Consider the following 24217-nt stretch of genomic DNA (forward strand, 5'->3'; position numbering starts at 1 on the left):
ATCCTAATATATCAGCCAAAGCACTCTGGGAAGTCAGTTTCTCTCATCAAGGTAGCAAAGTATAAAGCTGTTTGGCAATGAGAATACCAGTCTAAGCACAGGAATATTAAAATAAACACCAATATTTAAAAGCCTGATTCCAAACAGAAGACATATTTGAATTTCAGGCAGGCAATCGCTTGAATTCCAATCAGTCAGTAGCAGAAGTAATAATCTTTATAAAAGTCTGTTGTGATAAATTCTCTAAATATGAGCATTTAATAATGTCCACTGGTAAAAAGCAACTATTTTCTGGCCTGATTTATTTGTGGATATCACATTGGATAGAACTAGTATAAATGGACTAAATGCTAAAAAGTTTCAACTCGAAGTTCTGTAATTGCATAAGATGTCTATTTTATAACTAAAATCATAAAATGTGAAGGTTGTGAGAAACCTCGGAGATGATTACTGCATTTCACTACAAACACCCTCATTTTGAAAGTGAGGAAGAATAACATATCTATACTTCTATTGCTAGGAAGTTGAAGCCAAGAGTTAAAATGATATTTATAGATGACACAGGAATTTCAACTACCTAAGTATGCCCTTATCACTGATAACTTGAGAAGTGCTTTTTTATTATATCAGAGCATCTAAATAAAGGCTCCAAACCTAACAGGTTCACAGCTACCCTCTGCTTCCCTAGCATCCCTTTTCTTCTAAGGCGGTGATTCTCAACCAGGGTGACCCTGTCCCCCAAGAGATATTTGGCAATGTCTGGGACACTTGAGGGGTGGGGTGCTACTGATATCTAGTGGAGAGAGGCCAATGATGATTCTAAACAGCCTACAATGCATATGACACTCCCTCACACACCACAAAGAAAGAATTATCCAGCCCAAGATGCAAATCGTACTGGGAACTCTGCTCTAAGGGTTCAATGCCACCACCAGCAACACTCAGAACACACCTAAACCTCAAAATAATGCCCAGGAAGCAATTACTACCAATTGCCCCTACACAGTACTAAAAAGTCAAGTCAACTTAAAAATAAGAAGCTCCAAATTCCTTTGATTATTACCAGGAAAGGTTTAAAGGAGAAATAGAAGGGAATAAGAAGTATATATGGGAGGTGGAAGGTGAGGCAATACTGGCTCTAGAAAAAGATAAAAGGAGCAAATAAAGAAGAAAAATTACCCTCTTCTATAAATCTGTGAAAGTATTTTAAATCATTGCAATTACAGGCACCCAGGAGAATCCCCTTTCACATTCACAAGGTATTCCTCCTAACCCTCATGCGATTTCGAGTTAAAATAACACTGTCATGGAGTGCCTGTGCAGCATCATTTCACGTGATAAGTAAATGGCAAAGACAGACATAGCCCAGAACACATGGAACACACAAACATACATGCATCAATGCAGCATGTTTTTATCATTACCAAGCACAGCCTTGTTCATAATTATAGAACACACAACCCTAAGCTGTCTTATACCTTGGGACATTACCTTAGCGAAACCAGAAAAACACAACAGGATGCCAAGGTTGTCAAAGCAGCTTTTCTTTCCCTTGGTCATGGGCCTTAGGCCTTAGAGATTTTATAAAGTATCACAACAGTTACTGTCCTCATTTAGTTCATTCACAACTTATTTGTAGAGGCAGGTCATATGATGTAAAACAAATAAACAAACAAACAAAACTACCAACACCAGATAGCCAAAACACTAAACATTACCTGCCTTTACGGGACTAAGAGAAGGAACTGATCACGGGAAGCAACAGCAGTAGGAAAGATTTCAAACATTTTGCTCAACCTCCCGAAGCACTTTAGTTTATAGAATAGGAAGCATTGTGGAAAAGACAAATATTTCAGTTTTCAAATTAAACTCTTAGGATTTTTCCCTTCTAATATTTCTTGCTAACTTGATTCAACTTACTTTTCTTTAGAATTTTCACAATATTTTGAAAAAGCAAGTTCACCCTTAAGAAAAGTCTTTTCTGAATCTTTGTACCTCACAAATCGATCCTTCCAGGCTTGCACCCTTCACTCCTCTCCAGTCGTAATTTTTTTAAAGACCAAAAGGAATGCCTGCATGCACAGCATTACCTATGGGCAGAGGCAACAGAGTTTTCATCAATCTCATCCGTGTAGAATGCAGGGCATTCCTGAGTTTCTCCTTGTTCAACTGCTTTGATTTGCAGGCTTCCACTTCCCAATGTTATGGGGCTTTCTATATTATCTCTGCAACCGAGGCTAAAAAAGTGAAGATGCACTATTCTTTGGCATTGGCACATCGCTGTTTTTACATCAGCCACATCCAAGGCAGCATTTTTTCCAAAATCAACTTTTCACAGACATTACCATCACCCAAAATAAGTAAATTCTAAATTTATCAATAGTTAGGATCTATATCCTGAGAAATCAATAATAGCTGGTATCCATCAACCTTACACCTTCTACCCTTTGCCTCCTGACTCTACCTAGAATTTGCCTGGTTTTATTGCTTCTTTCCTGGAAGCTGCTACTGTAAAGTCCAAAAAGGTTAAGAAGTAAACATATTAAAAATAAATAAAAGTCTATATCTGTGTCAGACATCAAAAATTGAAGGAAAAAAATAGCTCTTGTAAAACTCAGCCACTGTAAAAAGCCCCTTAGAGTACCCACCACACAGGTTTAAAAGGAAAACAGCAGGAAGGGGGAAGCAGGTGGCCCAAGATGAAAAATTAGTAGGAAAACACAGGCTTCTTTGAAAGCTGCCAAGAAGTCCTCCAATAGAACCCAAGGAATGTGGAGGCTCTAAGCCTGGAATGTTGTTTCTCAACTCTTCCTTTTAGAATCCCCTGGAGGTCCTGGGCAGAAAGATGGGGCACATAACACCAAAAACAAACCAAGCTTACTTTTTCGGTTGGGTGGTTATGGTTTTTAAGAGTTTTGTTAGAGTTTTTATCCCCTTCCTAAAGTCCCTCTACATTAAATAGCAAAATTGATTTAATATTGATCAAAATGGTTAGCATCTACAGGGACAAGGGAAGCTCACAAATCAAAGATACTGCCCAAAGTCAACAAAAAGAAAAAGCAAGCAGATGAAATGGGGAAGAGATTTATTCACACAAAATGGTGATGTATGGCTTCAGGCTGAATTTACTCATCTTTTCAATACATCATTTCAATGACAAAATCTCTGGGAAACCAGCTCTGAGGAAATGGGACAGTGCAACAAAGGCTGGAGTCAGACAGATTAGGGTTTGAAACTGGGATCTGTGGGCTACTAACCATAAAACCTCAGGCAAGCCAATTAACAACATATAAGTTTCAGCTTTCCCATCCATAAGATAGGGATTTTATCCTTACTATGCAGGGCTGTTGTAAAGCTGGCTAAAATGTATAAAAAGTACCTGCCCCATGGTGGGTACCTAATGAGTATAATGGTATTATTTAAAGAAAAACAATGCTTCCTAAAGCACTGAATCTGATCTCTTTAAATATATTTAATAAGATAAAAGGAGGAGGCAGAAATCACACTATCCTGATTCCACAGGAAACAACGTAGATAAGGACAAAATTTAACAAGTGTGTGACCTCAGATTGCTAGGAAAACTTATACCCATATTTCTTTATATATTTCCTAACCTTCCGTCCTTCTCCTTCCTGCCAAATCCCTCACTCTCTCAAATCCCAGCAAACTATAAGTTACTGGTTTCTCACTTTATTCCAGAATACACCAAGGCCCTTCAACTACCCTACATATGAATGGACTTATGTAGCATTGGTCATTTTAAAGATATTTTCTTAAAACAAAAAGCCAGATTTCAAGGTCAGTGTATAGCTGTGAGCTGTTTTGTTTTATCTCAGAATATTAATATCCTAAAAATAAACTTTGCCTATACCTCATCTGTCCTCCTTGAAGTATATTCTTTAACAAATAAAGGAAATAGATATATGAATATCAAAAGCATAATTTAATTCACTAAACAATTTCATAGTGGTTTTCAAAGGCCACACTGTTTACATTTGGTTACTGTGATCGCTCTCGGCAGTGTCTACTTTTTAGATCATGGATTTATTACTTTTTAAAAGAATTTACCTGGTAATAAACTGAAGAACCTACAACGATATTGATATCTATAGGTACTGAACAGTAATTTGCTCATGAATATCCCTGGGTTTGTATGAATTCTCTTTTATCACAAAGAATGACCTCAGCAAAGAGAAAAAGATGAATTCCATTCTTTACTGTGTGATGTGGTCAGTTTAACTTGTGTGTGCCTCTTGATGTCTCTGCATCCATACAATGGGTTCAGAACCTGGAATGTTAATAAGGATTAGAAGTTACTCAAGAAAAATACTCCTATGTAACTGTCCAGCTCTTAAAAATCAACCAGCACCACTAACACCTAAACCAAAAGAATAACAAGAGAAATAGGTCTATCAGTCGTCCATACATTTTATAGTCACTGAACACTTTTAGGATGAGAAACTCAGATTTATATTTGAAATAATTCAAACAATAAGCATTTTCAACATGCCTACTATATAATAGAAAAGGGGTCAGCAAAATTCTTCTGTAACATACCAGCTAGTAAATATTTTAGGCTTTTGGGGCCATATGGTCTCTGCTGCAATGATTCGATTCTGCTGTTATATCACAAAAGCAGCCGAAGACAATAATATTAATGAATGAATGTGGCTGTATTCCAGTAAAACTATATTTATGAACACTGAAATTTAAATTTCACATTATTTTCATGTCATAAAATATTCTTCCTTTGATTTCTTTTCAAGTATTTAAAAACGTGAAAATCATCTTAGTTCATGGCCATACAAAAACAAGACAGTGGCCTGGTTTGGCCTATGGACCACAGTTTGCCAACCCTTGTACCTGGGCCCAATGTGACAGGTATTTGAGAAGACATCAAGAAGAACTAGACAACTGCCCTGCTTTCTCAGACAGCACAAGAGAAGTAAACCAACAATTATAGTACACTGTGATAAATGCTAAGAAGAGAGGTGTGCCCGGTGTTACAGGCACCAGAAGACAAAGCATTATGGAAATTTCTCCTAAACTGGCAACAAGTTCTTGATATAAACACCAAAGCAGTTCTAGTTTGTCTTTCTATACATAACAAACTGTTAAAAGTTACCTTAATAAACAAAGAAACTGTGACTTTTAAAAAAAAAATCCTTCACCACCCACATTTGCTATGACTTTATCAGAACATGACTGGGTGCATCTTAGAACATCCTTTTTAATTAACATTCCAGGCCAGGACCTCCGGCAAAATCCATTCTCCATTGATCTGCCAGGAAGCAAGTATGTCCCAGGTGGTGACTGACTGGGACACTTAAGGGCAAGTCCACAGATCTTGCCTGTTTATTTCACCTAAGCCTTTTAGTTGTCACAGGTAATAGTTTTCAAGTACTCTGGGATAGAAAGAAACAGGGTCTCTCCCCTCCTGCCACCCCCCCGCCGCAAGTAAAAGCCAATGGAATAATCTGGTAGGCTAGAGTCTCAAGTATTTCCCTGCACCCCAGCAGTTCTGCCTAATCAAATCAGGTTTATTAGAGGGTCACCTCTAATCAATACTAGATTTATCTACATTTGGAGATGTTTAGACAGGTTTATTTTAATTACATCAGAACAAACAAAGTTTGGGTCTTGAGGCTTTAATTGTCACAACTGTCTGCCCGGATGTTTTGTTCCAAGGGGGAAGCTGAGGGAGACAAGAGCCAGGCTGACATCATCAGCTGTGTATTTAATTAAAGCAAGATGAAGGGCAGGCATGCTAGAAAGGACGGTAGGTCAGCCTTCCTGTCCAGAAAAAGAAAGGCTACACCACTCACGAAAATCTAAGGGGCTAAAGACTTACACCTGCCCACTCATCTGGCCAAAGGACCATCTTTCCTGATGTCTAGGAAGACGAACACTCTAGTGAGATCTTCTGGCTTCTCCAAGAGTCCTGAATGTCACAGGGAAGGAGAATCAACAACTACCACCTCCTAAAAGCCAACGGGTCATAGATCCCTTAGAATAAAACACAAAATAAGCCTTCGCAATGATGAATGGCCCATACATTCACGGTTTCCACCAGAATTCCAGATGTGTTAGCAACTAGCTTTCTTCTTTGGACGTCTGAGTGACCCAAGATTTCATGGAATAGCTAAGACCTTGCTTTAATCTGACAGTTGGATTCTGTGTTCTAGTATTGTAACATTAGCTTGCATCAGGCTTTGATGGTTCCTTTATTTGAAGTACTTTCGGTTATAAAATTTTTTTCTCTCTCAAGAAAAAAATTAAAAAGCCTATTATTAGGCTTGTGATCCAATATCAATTTCAGATATTCAAGTGAGTTCTCCCACTTGAGAACACAGAGAGTAAAGTGAACCCAGGATCTGAGTGGTTCTTTTCTTAGTCTCTTCCCCCTAGAAATCAGTATCCTCAAGGTCGAGAGGGCTGGGGCTATGCCTCATTTTATTCTAAGGAATCTTTATCCCTCTCGCTTTCCCCTGCTATGCTAGGTGATTAAATCAAAAAACTAATTGGCCAACAGGTCCAGTGCCTTTTTCCTTTTTAAGAGAATGAGAAAACTCAATGATCTAAAAGGCAGGAAAAAAATAGAGCAAAATAAGTTTTAAATGTGAGCAAAATGAACAAATCTGGATAAAAACCAAGAAACCACAGAATGTGTATTTGTATCAGGTTCTGTCCTCAACAGACAGACCGTCAACCAAGCTATTCAAGGAGTGTCAGGAACCCAAGCTTTTGTGGCAACAGCAGTTGGGAACTCATTTCACTCTGGTGGCAAGCTCTTATTTCCCAAGAGGCCTTTCCAAGAGATCTAGCAGTCAGCTGTGCACAAATTTCTAATGGCTCTGAAATGAATCTGTGTCACTGTTGTGGTCACCACACAGTAGGGAAGGGGGAGAGGATCCATTTGTCAGGCAATCCCAAGAAAATTATTAAACGAATCCCATCTGCCAAGATAGCTGGAGGCAGAGAAATTGTATAGGGAAGAGAAGGGGGACATACAGAGAAAAGAAGAAATCTACCCTGCCACCATCGTATCTCCAAGTTAACTTTCAGTTTTTAATGACAGTTCTTGACAGCGATGAGCATGTTACATCAGCAGCACTACTAAGGATCCGCTTAAGAAGTAAGATGGTCTTTGTTTTTGTCTCCATGTCTTTCTCCTGACAGTACTATTTTATTCTGTCAGAGCTGACTGCACCAGTACAGCCAAGATGATAAAGAAAATATTGAAATAGCTGCTTACAGGTTGGTAATAAGCCACAGACCAAGCCCCCTCTCCCAACCAGTCCCCACAAAGTCACAGCTCTTTCCCTGAGAAATGTGCCCCAACTTCCTGATAGCAGGGGGCCTTCATGTATTAAAATCACACCTCAGGTCAGCCATCCCATCTCTGGTCAGAGAGGCCCAATGCCCATCTTTGAGTAGGGCCAAAAGGGGACTCCATTCCCCATTCCCAGAATTCCTCCACCCGCTCCCCACCATTTCTCAAACTTTAGAGTGCATCAGAATCACCTGAAGTACTTGTTAAAACATAAACTGCTGAGCCCCATCCTCAGAGTTTTTGATTCAGTAGGCCTGGGGTGGGCCCAAAAATAAATCTGCACTTCTAACAAGTTCCCAGATGATGCTCATATTTCTGGTCTAGGGACCATAATTTGAGAACCACGGAAGTAAATTAATAAAAAAAAATAAAAAAAATAAAAAAAAAACAAGAAAGGCAATTGCTGTTTTCAGTTTTTTACAAATATGACAGCCCCTAAATTAATATAGAGCCTAGAGCTTTTTGTATGTATAAAACAGCTGCCAAAATCCTGAAGTGTTTGCTTTGTTGTATAAGCAGCCGGTTGTGATTTTGAACTCAGCCACAAAGCAGGATTGTAGATTTTTTTCATTAACTGGAGGATCTGCTTCATGTCTGTGTTATTGTTTTACAGTTTCTAATTACTGGGCTGTGAAGTGCTAAACGGTCAACAAGCTTCCCTATTGTAATTCAGGGTGCACCAACTGGTGCCGGCTCTGAAGAGTGCCTTGTTTTATGAAACTACTGGAGGACACACTCAATGCCAGTGGATATGGATGCTCACGTATTACTAAGACAGGAACACAAATTAAGCACAGAAACACAACCACTACCAATTAACTAATCTTTCCAAAGGAAATGCAGTTATGACCTTATTTCCTTGTCAGGAGTCCAGTTATCTGACTGCACAGTCAAGGGGGAATATACCTAAAAAGGTCCATCTTTAATATTTCTCTTTTTAGTTCTTTCTATAAAAGACATAGCTGGCATCATCAAAGACCAATCCAGAACATCCTACTTAGTAAGGTGAAAATGTAAAGACCATAAGTGTTTAAGTCAGTGTAAAAGGGGAGATAGCTCAGATAAGAAAAGCTGCCACAAGTACAGCTATCCTGACAATGAACTCCCAACCTTTCCCTGAGGAGCTGGACATGAGCCCTGGAATTGACTGCCTGGTTTGAATCTTGATTCCATCACTTAATTCCAGTGGGGTACATATTAACAAGTTATTGAACTTCTCTGGGCATCAATTTCCCATCTGTAAAATGAAGACGTGATAGCACATATACTTTACCGGGCTAGCTGAAGTATTAAAAGAGATAATCCATGTAAAGTGCTTGTCACAGTGCTGGCCACATTCTAAGTAATCAATAGGCTTTAGGCATTATTACTGCTTCATGAACGTGGAAGGGGCTGTGCCCTCCCAACTGGAGATGCCAACGAACTAAGGAGAGGAAGGCAGCTTTTCCTTCATCCCAAAAGGACTCAGAAAGATTGGGAGCAGCTGGTGGGGGAAGCAAATCAAGGAGACTTTGAGAGGAGGAGTGAGCTTATAAAGAATTGGGCCCTTCCAGGCAAACTGGGCAGGAAGAACAGAGATGGGGCAGGGAGAGAAGCAGGCAGAGCTGTCTGACGGCTGTTAAGAGCAGCTCTCTAAGTCTACCAGACCAGCATCTCACTGTAATCCCTAAGCATCTGAGAACCATTAGCACAGAATACAGAAGTTTTATAAATTTCTCCTAACCAGATCCAATTTTCTCCTTCTTAAAATTCCCTCCCCAACCTCTTCCAATCTGGAACTGCCTCAATAGAAACAGAAACCAAGCTGAAGCAAGAAGGTCGCCTACAATGAGTGGAACAAGAGACCCAAAAAAACAAAGCTGGGCTGATATAGAGGACAGGGAAGGCCGGGTGAGGACTAGTCAGAGAGCCACGGGACTTAAGTTCACAAGGACAAAATGAACACACATTCTTCCAGCAGCTGTTTCCTAACAAAGGTAACCCAGAGAAATGAGGAATCAAGAACCAATAAAAGTAAAAAGGGAGCTATTCCTCCTCAAGGAGCATGGGGAAAAACCCACAATTGTGTGAGCATGTCTATGCACACATGGAGATTGAAAGTAATTCTTAGTACACTTACAGAAAATTACATTTCTTTTTTCAGATACATGTGCTCTGCTGTGCTCTGAAACTCAAGAGTGAGAAGTGTTCTGTCAATGACCCTAGCTCTTGAAAATACAAGTACTATACAGGAAGAGAACACTGCGCACTTGATACAGAGGAGGACTGGAGAGAGATATTATCTGCATCCAAAGGGCTAGCTGTACTTTTCTTCCTAAAAGCAAATCAAAACCATTAATCTATCATAATCGTTCTTCAGACTCCACGTCTGGCCCACACCTGAAATTCTCTTTAGTCTTTAAGGAAAAGACACAGATGTAGAGCCACTCCACCAGAAAGATTAAATAAAGACCTAAGCTTAACTCATTTCTTGGCCTAAGAACAGGGAAAGCCCCCATGGGGGAATAAATTAAGAGCTAACAAGTTCCTTAGGCACCAACAAGAAAGAAGTTCTCACTTCACAACAGCACTGAAAGCCCCCAGGCCAGAGTGTCACCTCAGCCCCTTCCAGTAGCCAGAGGTACCATCAGATGCCTCACTTTTTGCTTGTGAACCAGTTAACTCACAGAATCTAAATGGTGGATGCTGAGGCACTATGCACCTGAATTTTTCAAGAGGCCTTAAAAAAAATTCCCCACATCACTGGAGGCCAATTCAGTATGTATTAATCACTTGTGGGTCTTAAAAAGTTGGTCATGTCTAACTAAACTGCCCTTAGCAAAGGTCTACGTCAAATTTACCATTTTTTCCCATAGTTTCCTCCAGTCCTCACTGTGAATGCAGCAAGCATACATTCAGAATTGCATGGTGCCAATTTCTTTGTTTTTTTTCCTTTTCCCAAAAATCTATAATAAAATTTGACATGACTTATATACTTTAGCAAACTTCACCAGTCCATAAATTAACAAAGTGGAAAAAAATCAGGTAACAAAAAGGGTGTTTTGGTTCAGAAAAATATGGTCACTGTATCTGTAGGGAAGAGCCAACTCACACTTATCATAAAACTACAAACACGCCCAGGAAATCACAGATAAAGATGCCTCCAGCTCCCAAATTTCAAGTTTCTTTATTTTACTCCCAACATCTAGCACAGTGTCTCAACCATACTATATACTCAGCACATGATTCTTAATGACAACCTCTAAAATGGATACGGTCTGTAAAGGATTTCATAATGCTTAAAAATAAAGCTCTCACCCTTCCCTGCATCCCTGCACCTGCCACAATGACATAGCTGCCAATTTTACAACTATGTACACACATCTATCCTGACTCTCTTCCCCCAAACCAGGGCTAAAAAAAAAAAAAATCCCTGACACAGACACTTAACTGCCACCAAACCAGAGGGCAGCCAGGAGACAGACAACTTTCCTACATGGAATGTTCCCTCTACAAACTGTTAGGTATCTACTTTCAAGTTATTTAGAATAACTTGCCCCAAACCAACATAATCAACCTACCTATTCCAAGAAAGTTCATATCTGTCAGCTGACTTTAAGGGCCAGAGACCACCAGAGAGTATAGGGCATGCTGCTTTATGCAGACCTGAATTCTTCAATAAGATTAACTTACCTAATAGGATTTAGGGATGCAATGAAGGCCATTATGGTGTCTCCTACAAGCCAGAGGCTCCAAAGGCTTTAACCATTTGATTTAATCCAATCTGGCCTAATCTAATCAAAGTTGTCTCCCTGTATTCTGTTTGTGGACTTTGAGCAGTGATCTTAAAAATGAAGGAAAAACTTCCATTCAAATCATACCCTGCAGACCAAATACATATTAGCCTTTATCTAGAAATCAGTGTAGACCTGACTACAAAAAATGTGTGTGGGTCTCTTGCTGCCTAATTTGCTAGTTTCTATGATTTACCTAGGCTAAGAAATGATTATATTATCCACTTTGTGCTCAGATTTTAATTAAATAGCACAAAGAAGATTTCACATGTTGATTAGTAATCTTACTCAAAAATCCACACCTTCCTTCTTAATTCCCTGTAAGAGGAGCAATGGTCTAATTCAGCAGCAAGCTGTGCAGACAGGGGGTCAAAGCCAAGACTGATTCAACAGTAGAGAGATTCTCCTTAACTGACAGCCTATGTCTTTGTGCAAGGTAGTTTCTATCCCCTGAGAGGCTGCAAACACTACCTCTAGATGCCCAGCACGAAGACAGAGGTCTACAGTAGACCAATGCTGGAGCATTATGGACTTTCCTGACCCCTACGATTGGCACATTAAAACTAGTAAGTCAGCTTACACCCCAAATCCTCCAGTTTCCTGTGCTATATCATCACACCAATCACCAAGCTCATATGCTAACTAGTACAGGTTAAAGCAACCTAGAAAGGAAGAGAAAATGAAAAATTAAACGTATAAGCTAGTACACTTTAGCCCTGTACTATCTAGTACAGTAGCTACATTGGGGGGGAAAGTAAATATTTTTCTATCGATATGGTGAAATGATTAAAATGTTTTGATATATTGGGTTAAATAAATCATTAAACTTAATTTTACCTGTTTCTTTTTACTATTTTTAATGCAGCTATTTTAATGCAGCATGTGTGGCTCAACATATTTCAACAGGACAGCACTGTTTTAAACAATCTGTTCACTTTAACTCCTCAAAATAATACCAAAGGGGAATTACATATTTCATTCTATTAACTCCATCAGGCCAAGGCCAGATGATAATCCTCGAAGTAAGACTAGAACGATCTTTGAACAAATATTTACTGAGGCCTCAGAAAGAATAGAGATCATGGATCCCAGTGCCAGCTCAGATACTAAATATCTGAATCAAATCTGAATATGCTGTTTAATGTCTCTGAACTTAATACTTGCTCATCCATCTTTGAGACTGAAAAGGTTTCACAGACCTCTTACCCAAATTCATAGCTATCCCTGATCACCTCTTTTAAGTGTAGGGCCCGATCCTCAGCCTACAGAGCTATGACTTCATTTACCAAGTGCATCCAACTTCGGGGAATTCTTCAAAACATACTATCTCAGACAATCCAGAATGCCTGGTTTCAAATATTAACCACTGAGCAAAATGGTCACCTCCTACCACAAGATGTATTTCCTCAGGTTCTGCTAATAGCTCTTTTGAACTTAAGTGGCATAGAAAAAGCTGTTGTTCTCAGGAACTCAAAGGTCAGTGAAAGATGCAGAGAGAAAACACTGGTTATCCGAGGAAGGGTAGCTACCTAAGATGTTAGCCACAGAGGATGCACCTCACGCTGTCTCACACCAGTCATGCCCAGGCAGCCCTGGCCCCTTGCATAACACTGCCAGGGGCAACACTGCCAGGGGCAACACTGCCTCAACACCTCACTCTGATCTAAATCTATATTCCCAGTAATCCATTATTTAATTAAATGTTAAGAAAAGCATTCAGGTTAAAGTATTTTACTAAGCAAACTTAGACAATGGCAGAGACTCAGCTAAGGGTAGGGGATACAAGAATGAGGAAGAGTAGGCCCTAAAAGGACACAGTCTTGCAGTGGCAACTTGCACAGGATTCTAACATACTACATACAAAAACTGAGGTAAGCCCAAGTGACACAGAAGAGATGAAAAACAACATTTCACACAGTGAGACTCAAGAAACAAAGGCAAAAAAAAAACAAACAAAAAAAACCAATATGCAGTTCACTTGAAAAAGGCAAACACAAGTGGTAAGTAGGGCCAGCTTCACGGACTTGCTTTCTATGTAGTTTCCCAGGGGCCTGCACTTAGAAGGGGTCATACTTGGTTTAATGCTCTGCAGTCACCCTCTTGCAGTTCTTAATTTGTTTAATAAGGAGCTGTGCGTATTCATTTTGCACTGAGCACCTGCAAATTATGTAGCAGGTAATGGTGGTGAAAGCTGGTGGGAAATCAACCAAGAGCTTGGTGGAGCTAAAATGATGAAAGCCTTCATCTTTAAGCACTGAATGACCCACTAGCAATCCATGCTGTCATGACAGTGGCTCTCAATAGAATGCATGACAATGGCCAAGAGTTCTACTGCTAAGATTCTAAGTCAGCAGGTCTGAGACAAAAAGGCTACGAAAAGTACATTTTTAACAGGCTCCTGGTGATCTGAATGTCAGAATTTTGAGAAAGTACATCTAAAAAGGTATTTAAGTTTGTTATCTCTTAGAGATAGAGTGCAGAGAAGGACTTCCTTCAGCAAGTATATCTTTCCCAAGCCCCTAACAACCCACTCCAGACGCACATCGTAGGTTCTGTAGATAGCCCTAGGCTTCCAAAAAGGTCACCAGAGCACAATTTAGAAAAACAGTATTTCAAGAACCCAATGTAATGAGTTTATCATCCCAATAAAACATACTACTCTTGTTGTCTAATTTATATTCAGCTTAAACTCTTACCCCTTTTCCCATGGCCCCCTGCCTCTAACCACCCAAATGTAACAAATTGGCCCATTTTGGATGGCTGAAATTGTGCCTCTACATAAGACAACTTGGGGAAGGAAAAGGGCAGAGAAAGGAATAGAAAAAATAACTTCATGGTATACTTCTTAGAAGACAAGCTTCCCTGTTCTTCCTCCTTCCTTGCTAATTCCCAGCAATGCTCCCAAATTTTGCTAAAGTATAACTCTTCAAAACAAGGTTCCCCTTACTATATATTCTCAGCCTGTGATTATCCTGTTCACCCCTGGCTCTGACTTTTATTTTCTTTAATGAGTGTGCCTTTCACTAGACAGTTCCATAGCATCAAGAACTCTGTAATTCACAAGTGCACACTGCTTCAAGTAATGCTTAATAGATATAGTGAATGAATGAGAAAGGTTACAAGTTTAGTGTCAGCCATGGTAAGGGGATGAAGTAACTCTGTTCACAGAGCAACAAGGCAAAATAACAAGAATACTGATGAGACTCTGACAACACAGCAAGCTAAGGAGGCACAACTGGACCAAGGAATATTGCAAACTGTTTCCTGTCTCACTCTTCATCTTAAGACTATGTGACCCACTGGAACCACAAAGCTCTGTGTAACAGGTAAAAGGAAGTAGTTTGGAATCCAGCTCCTTGGGCTACAGGAGTACAACATACCAGGAGTCAATGTAGTTTGTCAAGAGCCTAGCTCTCCAAGTACCTAGAGAATAAGACAAACTCCTTTCTTAAAAAATGTTTCCAGATCACACAAATCTTTCTCTTTAAAAAAAAAATACTCAGGAAAACCAGAGAGGTCCAAAGTATCTGAAAGTCTGAGACAAACTGTAAATAGGTTTAAAAATATTAAAAGGCCCATTTTCCAACAGCACCATGTAAACATAGAGACATTAATCCAGAGCTTAGCTCAGTGAGTGCCACGTAAAACGACCAATTTCCAGAAGAAGTCTTGTTCATTTATTCTCCATGAGTTTCAGCCTAAATGCTGCTCCTACCTACTTAGTTAACCGTCTGTGAATGATTACAGCCTTTCTCCAGCCATCCAACTTAAATAGAACTAAGTTCTTAATTAAAACACCCTATAAAAAATGATGAACTACCAAATTCGGGTGCTGCATAATTTATTTACATTTATGCAACACTTTCCCCAAGGATCTCAAGGCATTTTGCAAACTTAAAATCACCTAGCAGATATTAATCTTCACAAAATTCCCAGGAGAAAGACAAGAATGTAAGGAGCATAATCAATAATAGGTCCCTTACCATCACACATACACAACTTCCTTACATAAATCTAAGAGTACACCACTAAAAATCTAAACCACAGATCTGAACTAATTTAGAAAATTACAGGTGAGATTTTTCAGAAAACCATCCCAAACAAGAATAAAGACTGTTCTACAACACTGTGAAAAATGCCATTAAACCTTTCCCTGTATCTTTTCATTCTGTAATAGAAAAAAAAATTTATCTCACTCTAAAATTAAATTTTGTAGTCCATCTTAAAAAACACTCGGGTGTAAAAAAGGGGGGAGAGGAGTTACCAAATTTTAATACTCACTGCTCCAAATCTCCTTGACCTAACTCCTCAGAGGAGAAATCATATTTTATACAAACACCTCAGGCTTTTTCAAAGTAATGTTTTATTTCTTAAGCTGGGTGGTGAGTACATGAGTTGTGGGTTTATTTGTCTTCTTTAAATTGTTTTTATAGTGTATATAATTTCTTTAGTGCTCCTGATAAATTCTGTGCAGGTAGGCCAGAAACTACACTTTGGGAACCTGTACAGGCTACATCAGAATTTCCCTGGGTGCTTTTTAAAGTAGAATCCTGTTATGGGTTGAATTATGTCCCCTCAAAAAAGATATACTGAAAATTAATGAATGAGACTACATCAAACTAAAAAAGCTTCTGCACAGCAAAAGAAACCATCACCAAAACAAAAGGCAACCAAACAAATGGCAGAAGATTTGCAAATGATACCTCCAATAAGGAGCTAATACCCAAAGTATGTAAAGAACTCACGCATACTCAAAAAAAAAAAATCCAATTACAAAATAGGCAAAGAACCTGAACAGACACTTCTCCCAAGAAGATCTGCAAACAGTCAACAGATATATGAAAAGATGCTCAATTTCATTAACTATAAGGAAAATACAAATCAAAACTACAGTGAGATACCACCTCACACCTGTTAGAATAGCTATTAGCAGTACGAAAAGAAATAACAAGTGTTGGAGAAGATGTGGAGAAAAAGGAACCCTCATACATTGCTGATGGGAATGCAAAGTGGTGAGGCCACTGTGGAAAACAGTATGGAGGTGCCTCAAAAAATTAAGAACAGAGGTACCACATGACTCAGCAATCCCTCCTCTGGGTTATCTACCTGAAAAATTTGAAAACACTCATTCATAAAGATATATATACCCCTGTGTTCACTGCAGTATTATTCACAAGAGCCAAGACATGGAAACAATCTTAGTGTCCTTCGACCGATGATTGCATAAAGAAGATGTAGTACATATATACAGTGGAATACTAGCTACCATAAAAACATGAAATATTGCCATTCGCAACAACATGAATGGACCTTGAGAATATCACACTAAGTGAAATAAGTTAGATGAAAAAGAACAAGAACCGTATGAGTTCACTCACATGTATGATATAAAACAGAAAGCAACAAACGAACAAACTCATAGACACAGACAATAGGGTGATTATGAGAGAAGAAGGGGGGTGAGAGGAGGCTGACGAGGGTAAAGGGGGTCAAATATATAGTGACGGAAGGAGACTACACTTTGGGAGGTAAGCACACAATGTAATGTACAGGCAATGTATTATAAAATTGTATACCTGAAACTTATGTGTTATTAACCAATGTCAACCCAATAAATGTGTTAATTCTAAAGAAAAAAGGATGCTGAAATTCTAATTCTCAGTACCTTAGAATGTGACCTTATTTGAAAACAGGGTTGTTATAGATGTAATTCATTGAGATGAGGTCATACTGGAGTAGAGTGAGCCCCTAATCCAATATGCCTGGTGTCTTGAAAGGATGTGAACACTGAAATACACTAGGAGAATACCATGTGATGACGAAGAAGGCAGAGACTAAGCAGCTGCAAACCAAGGAACAGCAAAGACTGCCAACAAAGCTAGGAAGCTAGGAAGAGGCAAAGAAAGATTCCTCCTATAAGTTTCAAAAGGAGCACTGTCCTGTCCCGTTGATTTCAGACTCCTAGCCTCCAGCACTGTGAGAGAATGTACTTCTGTTGCTTTAAGCCACTCAGCGTGTAGTACTTTGTTACAGCAATCCCAGTCCTAGGAAACTAGTACAAACCCCTACTAAGAGCGGTGTTGGAAGTATCCAACTATCTTATATAATTTTGAGAAATCTGCCACAGGTTCTAGAATCCCAAGAATATTTGTGCAGGAAAAGACTTTTGAATAACCCCAATGTTTTGAAGATAGAAACTGAGTTTCATCTAGTCTAAAATTCTCATAATCAAAAAAGCAAACTGTTATCTGGTAGTGACAATATTTTAGGAACACTTACTAACGTGTCGGATAAAAATGAGACAAAAGACAGGTATGTTTTTTAAGCGTACAGAGAGAGAGTTCAGGGACTAACTGGGAATATAAACAAAGAAAGATTGCCTGGCCTCCTGGCTCTGTAAAAGGAGACAAGAAACACCCTTGGACAAACATTGCTGCCCAAATAAGTTTTAAAGAACTTGTCTCCAAAGCTATCCCCACAAGTCTCAGTTATTAACCTCTGTTCCAACCGTTTAATTAAAAAGTTCAAGAGAATCCTGACCTGTGCCTGGTTTGGTATAACCATATTTGCAAAGAGCTAATATTTGGAGGGAAGTGGTGAGGAAAAAGCTATCTGGTTCCACTATCCATCCATCCATCCATCCTTTTAAGTATCTGACTATAATCTGCAGCAGACATACTTAGCAAACTTTAAAATACAGCCTCTCAACATTGTTACAATTAAGTCACTCTAAAATGTCATGAAAAGCAATCTAGTCCCATTAAAATCTTCACACTCTCATTAAAAAAGCACTTACAGACTTGAAAATGTTCCTAATACATTATTTAAAGACACAAGATGTACAGTGACTAAAATCCTTGTACAAGGAAGAGTAGTAGCAGCCTATTTTTTTTAAATGTGCAAATTTATGTCATAATTGGGTAATTGGCAAACTGCAGGTAGCAGTCAGGTTGTAATATACTAGTTTAAAGAAAGACTTGCTTGGGGGCAGGGGTGGAGGGGCTCCCCCTCCTCTGAAATTCAGTCCACCCCAGAGTCCAGACATCTTAGTTTGGTTAATGGTCCCTCCTCCTTCCTTCCAGGATTTCCAAGCCCAGGAAAGGGGGAAGGGGAAGAGTAGGGGGGGTGGGGGGGAAATCCAGACCATTTGAGCTGACACCTCTAGACCCCTAGTCATCACTATAAAGTCCTGACCTCTGGTCCATGTGGTCTCCTCCCTTTCAATTAAGGGTCATTGCTATTTATGTGTTTGCCATTCAGAGAACTAAATATGTTTTTACAGGCCCTAAATCCCATAAGGGAACAGCAGGAGCCCCAGGCTGGAAGTCTGTTTCTACTCCTCTCTTCCCCTAGTCCCCCCACCAAAAAAATTTCACACAATCCACCTTTAACTAGGGAGCTGCATTTTGAACACTTATGGAGTCTGACACTTGACTCTTAATGCAGCTATACAATCTCTACAATACAGAGATGCCATCTCCCTCAGGGGGTCAGGCTGACCCCAAAGGGTTTCACAGGTCGAAATTTGTTTAGTGTTTCTTTCAATGAAATTACTGAAAATGTTGAGTTTGTATAAAAAATAAGATGTATGACTCCTGCTTCCTCTCTTCCACATGATTATATGTCAGAGTACAAAGTCCTCAGCCTCCTAATCTATAAAATGAAAGGGACAGACTTCTCAAATTCTAAGATCTTCCCTCTAAATCACTTGCTAGTCTTAACCTTACAATTAAGTGCCAAGTAAAGAAATTTAAAAAAAAAAATTTTTTTTAAATCTCACTGCTTGATACTTTTGACTGCAATTATTGAAAACAAATAAATTTCATATGGCTTAAAAATATTTTTAAAACCTCTGTTCAAGAATTCAAAATTTGTTTTCAAGAAGAAAGAAGATGATGAGATTTTATTGGTTCCTTCCTCACCCCAATCATCTTACTCACTTCTAAAATATTATGATGCCATTGCTGTTATGATGAATGAAACTGAATAAATGTAAAACGTTAATCATTCTTCTACAATTAGTCAAACTGTCATTCAGTGAGCACCTATCATGTGCTTGGAGCTTTATGTAATTATTTCATTATTTTTAGATAAATGTGAATATCCCAATTTTACCAATAGGGAACCCAGAGAGATAGAGCAAGTTTACCAAAATCAGAAAAGTAGAAAACTGGTGAAAGGGTACTGAGCCCTTTACATCTCAACCTATGAATGAAAGAATGGATGAACAAGTAGACAAACAACTGAATTTCAAAAAAAAAAAATAAGGTAAGACTCAGGAAGAAGAAATTAAGAATTCACTATATAAGTTCCCACTATTGAGGCTTTTCAAGAGCAACATTTTGTTTCCATGAAGTGTTCCTTTTTGGCAGTCCAACACTCAAAAATCAAGGGCATTACGTTTTAGATCATTATTTTGCCCAGAAAAAAAAAAGTCTAGGAGCCCTATACAAACAGTTATAACTAAAGCTCAATGAAGAATGAGTATGGTTATAATTAAACACTACTTTCTCTAGCTCACTGGCGGCCATGGGTCACTGTCATTCTGCAACCTTTGCACTTTGCTGTTATCTCTTGCTACACAGACCACAAAGGGGGTGAAGGGCAGTTGCCTTACTCAGCTTGGGCTACCATAATAAAATACCATAGACTGGGTAGCTTAAATAAACAGATATTTATTTTCTCACAGTTCTGGAGACTAGAAATCTAAGATCAAAGTGCCAGCATGGCCAGTTTCTCTTCCTGGCTTGTAGATAGCCACCTTCTCTCTGTATGCTCACATGACAAGGGAAGAGACACAGGGAGAAAGGGCGAAAAGTAATAGGAGAAAGGAGAAAGAGTAAGAGAGCTCACTCTGGTATCTTCATATAACGGCACTAATTCTATCGTGAAGGCCCCAACCTCATGTCTCATCTAAAGCTAATAATCCTCCAAAGGCCCTATCTCCAAATATCATTGCACTGGAGGTTAGGGCTTTAACTGTAAATTAACTCAGTGCTGCTACTGAGACAACAGCTGCAATCCTTCAACAAGCACCCAGTGAACACCTAACACCAGAAGGTGCTGTGCTATGGAGAGAGAAAAAAGAACAAATAGGCTCAAATCTTCCTTCACCAATATCTGATGAGAACATGGTACAAAATCACCATGGGGCTGGAAGCTTTAACTAAGCAGGATTTTCAGTCAGTCAATGGTCACTGAAACTCTACTATAAAGTAAGACATTTAAGCATAGATCAAAAAAAAGACAAAGAAAAAATTTTAAGTATGGTTTCCGTATTTCATATGTGTGGCTGACAGATGCTTAAGGTGGCCCCCATAACCCTCACCTCCTGATGTCCATGACCTTGTATGATTCTCTCTCCTTGAGTTGGAAATGGATCTATGACTTGCTTCTAACCTATAGGATACAGCGAAGATGACAGATGGTCATGATGACAAGATTATTGTCATCATGACATTATAAAAAACAATGGTATCAGCTTTGTTGGCTCTCTTGTTGGCTATGACAAAGTGAGCAGCCATGTGGAAGAACCTCACATGACAAGGAACTGTGGGTAGCCTCTAGAAGTAAAGAGAGTAGAGCCCCTAGCCAGAAAGAAAATGAAGCCCTCGGTCCTACAGCTGCAAGGAAATTAATTCCACCAACAACATAAGCATGTTGGGTAGCAGACCCTTCCCCAGGCAAGCATTCAGATGATACTCCAGCCCTGGATAACACCTTGACTGCAGCCTTGCCATGAACGCAGTTAAGCTGTGCCCAGACTCCTGACCCACAGAAGCTGTGAGATAATAAATGTTATTTTAAGCCATGAAAACTTTGAGAGATAAGTAATATAAGATAGTTTTTTTGAATGTATTATTTAAAGTGTTTTAAAATTCTCCTTTCCCCTACAAATCAACAATTGTCTGGGATTGTGTGGGGGAGGAGGTAGAAATATTGTTAATCTTTCAAGGAAAAGAACAGGAAGGAGCCTGAAATAAATGCCTAGAATTGTCTAATCACAGAGCTATTCATAATCAGAATGATTTCAAACCTACCATTGAGAACACTGAAATTCAGAAAGATTCAATGACATATCCAAGGATACACAGTACATTCATCATAAAGCTGAGAGCCAACTTTCTATACACAAGGACTTTCTACCGAAGGCAACTTTTTGTCTCAACTCTAGATAAAAACACTCAAAATGTATCTATCAAAGGACAATTCTTCCTAGATTTAGGATGACAAACACAACCAAATATTTCTTTTGCACTTAAGACTTTGCAGCACCTTGTTGAATATTATGTCTATGTAGGAAAATGGGATGAATTTGTCCTGATTCATGGAAATAGACAACCTTATTTTTCTGTAATTTTTTTCCTTCCCTTCAAAGTGAGAGAGAGGGAAAAAAAAAAAAAGAGACTGCAGCCTTAGGAGAGTTCTGGGTAATTTAGTTTTATTCCATGACAAGCAGTCTTACTGTTCCAAAATAGGTGAAGGAAGGAAAAAACTAAATGAACAAAACCATTTAACCTAAAAATGTATCCACTTTTAAACCTTCTCCAAGATCAACTTTAGAAGTGATTGCTAATTCTGGTCCAACCTCTTCAGTGATTGGAAGTAACTGTTAAGTAACTTCCACAAGGTCACGAAGAAAATGAACTCCAAAACCAAGTCAGGCTGCCTTCTAGTTTAGTCATTTCCATTGCATCTTACTGAGAATCACTTCCCCCACCATATCCCCTCCAAACTGCATTTGGTTACAAACATTTTTAAAGGAAATGTCATCAATCAACACCTTGACCTTGGGAAGCAAACCCAACCACAGGTAGGGAACATTATACCAAACTGAACTTATTCTTAGGATAGTCCAGATGACATACAGGACATAAGGGAAAGGTATGGCAAAAATTAATGACTACAAAACCTTTATGTAAAATAAAAACACTTCATGAAATTGTTGAGCTCCTACGAAAATGTAATTGAATTCTTGAAACTTAAGTCACATTTAGACATCCTGAGGGGAAAAGTTATCAAAAGGAACCATACCCTTAATAATAGTACCACCTTCTCAATCTATGTTTTGTATAAAACCTATTTTTATTTACTGAATTTACTTAAAGTGAGTTAACTTTCACAACCCCAAGCCTTGCTCCAAGTCTAAACAAAACAGCCAATGTGCACTGTGGGTATTGGTACATGCCTTGCCTGCAGGCCCTGGAAATATAGGGACAAAGATGACCCTGCTATGCCCTCAAGTCATGTATCTGACATGTGATAAGCCTGATGACAGAGGTGTAAGCAATGCTCTGACTACATATGATGCAATTAATTCCAGAATAGGGGAAGTATAAAGAAGCCTAGTCATCTGAGTCTTGATGTATGAGTAGAATTGTCTGAAGGATCTAGAGGGGATCCAGTTAATATGATTTCAGCTTATTGTGTGAACAGAAACCCTGTTCTAAATTAGGGGGAAAATATCATTCCTTTCTCTGTCCTATTTCTGTTTGGTACACATTGAGTACGTACATTATTGCTATAATCTGTTTACATGTCTGTCTCCTCTACTGGACAGCCAGCTCCTGAAAGAGCAGACACAGACTCCTTTCATCACTATTCTTATACAGTACCTGGAAAGGCAGCCCTTGACACAAATTGAAACTCTACCATTCTACTTCCATAACTGTAAAATAGCTATTAGATCACTTGAAACTTCCTTTAATCTCTACCACCTAACCTTGAATCTGCAATGAAGCACAGACAGTAATTTCTTCAAAGAGAAAAAAAAACCCTATAGTCTACTACAACTTCACACAGGGCTGCCAGAAGCAGTGCTTAACATATAAGTTCTGTCAGTGTGGCATTAATTATTGTTAACTAATGCTGTTGCTTTGATTTATTCCATATTATTACACTCTATACCAACCTTTCTCTTTCACAGGTCAAAGTTCTGCAGCATATTAACAACAATTCAATGGGGGAGTAGAATGGAAAGGATTCAGAGTTCAAATTAGTTCTGGAAATGTTGGGTTAAGCCAAATCATTTTAAGGCAGACATCTCAGTGCTTTCAATATGTTAATATTAAAGCAAATTTCCAAGAAAAGAATGTATGGGTTTTTCATTTAGCCTCATCTAGGTCTCATTCTTCTACAGAAGGTGAGGGATACTTTCTAGAAAATTTATTCAAGTTAACAGCATTTACAGGTTGAAGAAAACAATAAATCTCAGAGGGAAATCTTTAGTAAGTAGAAACAAGATTGACATGCAGATTTATTGTTTCATTCATGCAACCAATATTTTCTGAGCCCTGCCTTATAAAAGAGAAACAAAGGCCCTGCACTCAGGGAGCTTAAATCCAGTGGAAGAGAAGAATGCCCTCCATCCCTAGCTTGGTAGATAAAGAAGTCCTTCTTGTCTCTTTGAGGCTGGACACTATTTCTTTTATAGCCCCCAAGCACCTGGTGGGTGTTCTGTAAATAAGTGCTAGCAGCTTGATCACAGAAAAATCTGTAGACATTTTCCAAATTCCCATGAAAACCAATCAAAACAATAATAAAATGGAGTGCTAGAAATTCATGTTTGGTTATTGGATTACATGGATAAACTTCTATAAAAATACTCATTTCAAAGAATAATTATTCAAGAACTAGAAGGTACTTCAGAAATCACCTACTTTAACCCCCTTGAATTTCCTAAGAGAAAACAGAAGCCGAAGAGGTCAGATGCTTAACCAAGATAATACAGTGACTCAAATTATATGTTAAGATTAAGAACCAAAGACTCCCAGATAGCTCAGACTGCAAGAGATGGCAAAGACAGCAATGCAGCTGCAAAGCACTGTGACCATCTGCCACCTGGGGCTTCTCACTAACCGAAGTCAGTGGTTTTAGGCACTAACAATCCCCTTACTGTCTTTCACTGCTTTCTGAAAAAGGTAAGAAGTCATTTCATCAGAGACTGTTCCCCAAGTACTGTTATAACACAGCTTTTGTTTAGGTCATATCCAAACCCACCCTCAGAGAAGCATGGAGTGACCTAGGCAACCAGGAAAAATGAGCAAAGGGGGTAGCCTCTGGGTGCCCTTGGGCACAACACCAGGTTTCAAGCCAAAAAAACATCAAATAG

General features: G+C 38.9%; 1 protein-coding gene across 1 annotated transcript in view; it reads right to left on the reverse strand.

The window, feature by feature from the left end:
* AUTS2 (activator of transcription and developmental regulator AUTS2) overlaps nucleotides 1-24217 on the reverse strand; it is a 1077358-nt gene that overhangs the window by 1018168 nt on the left and 34973 nt on the right.

This window comes from Pteropus medius, unplaced genomic scaffold (genome assembly GCF_902729225.1).
Source record: "Pteropus medius unplaced genomic scaffold, Ma_sr-lr_union100, whole genome shotgun sequence".
Classification (NCBI taxonomy): Eukaryota; Metazoa; Chordata; class Mammalia; order Chiroptera; family Pteropodidae; genus Pteropus; species Pteropus medius.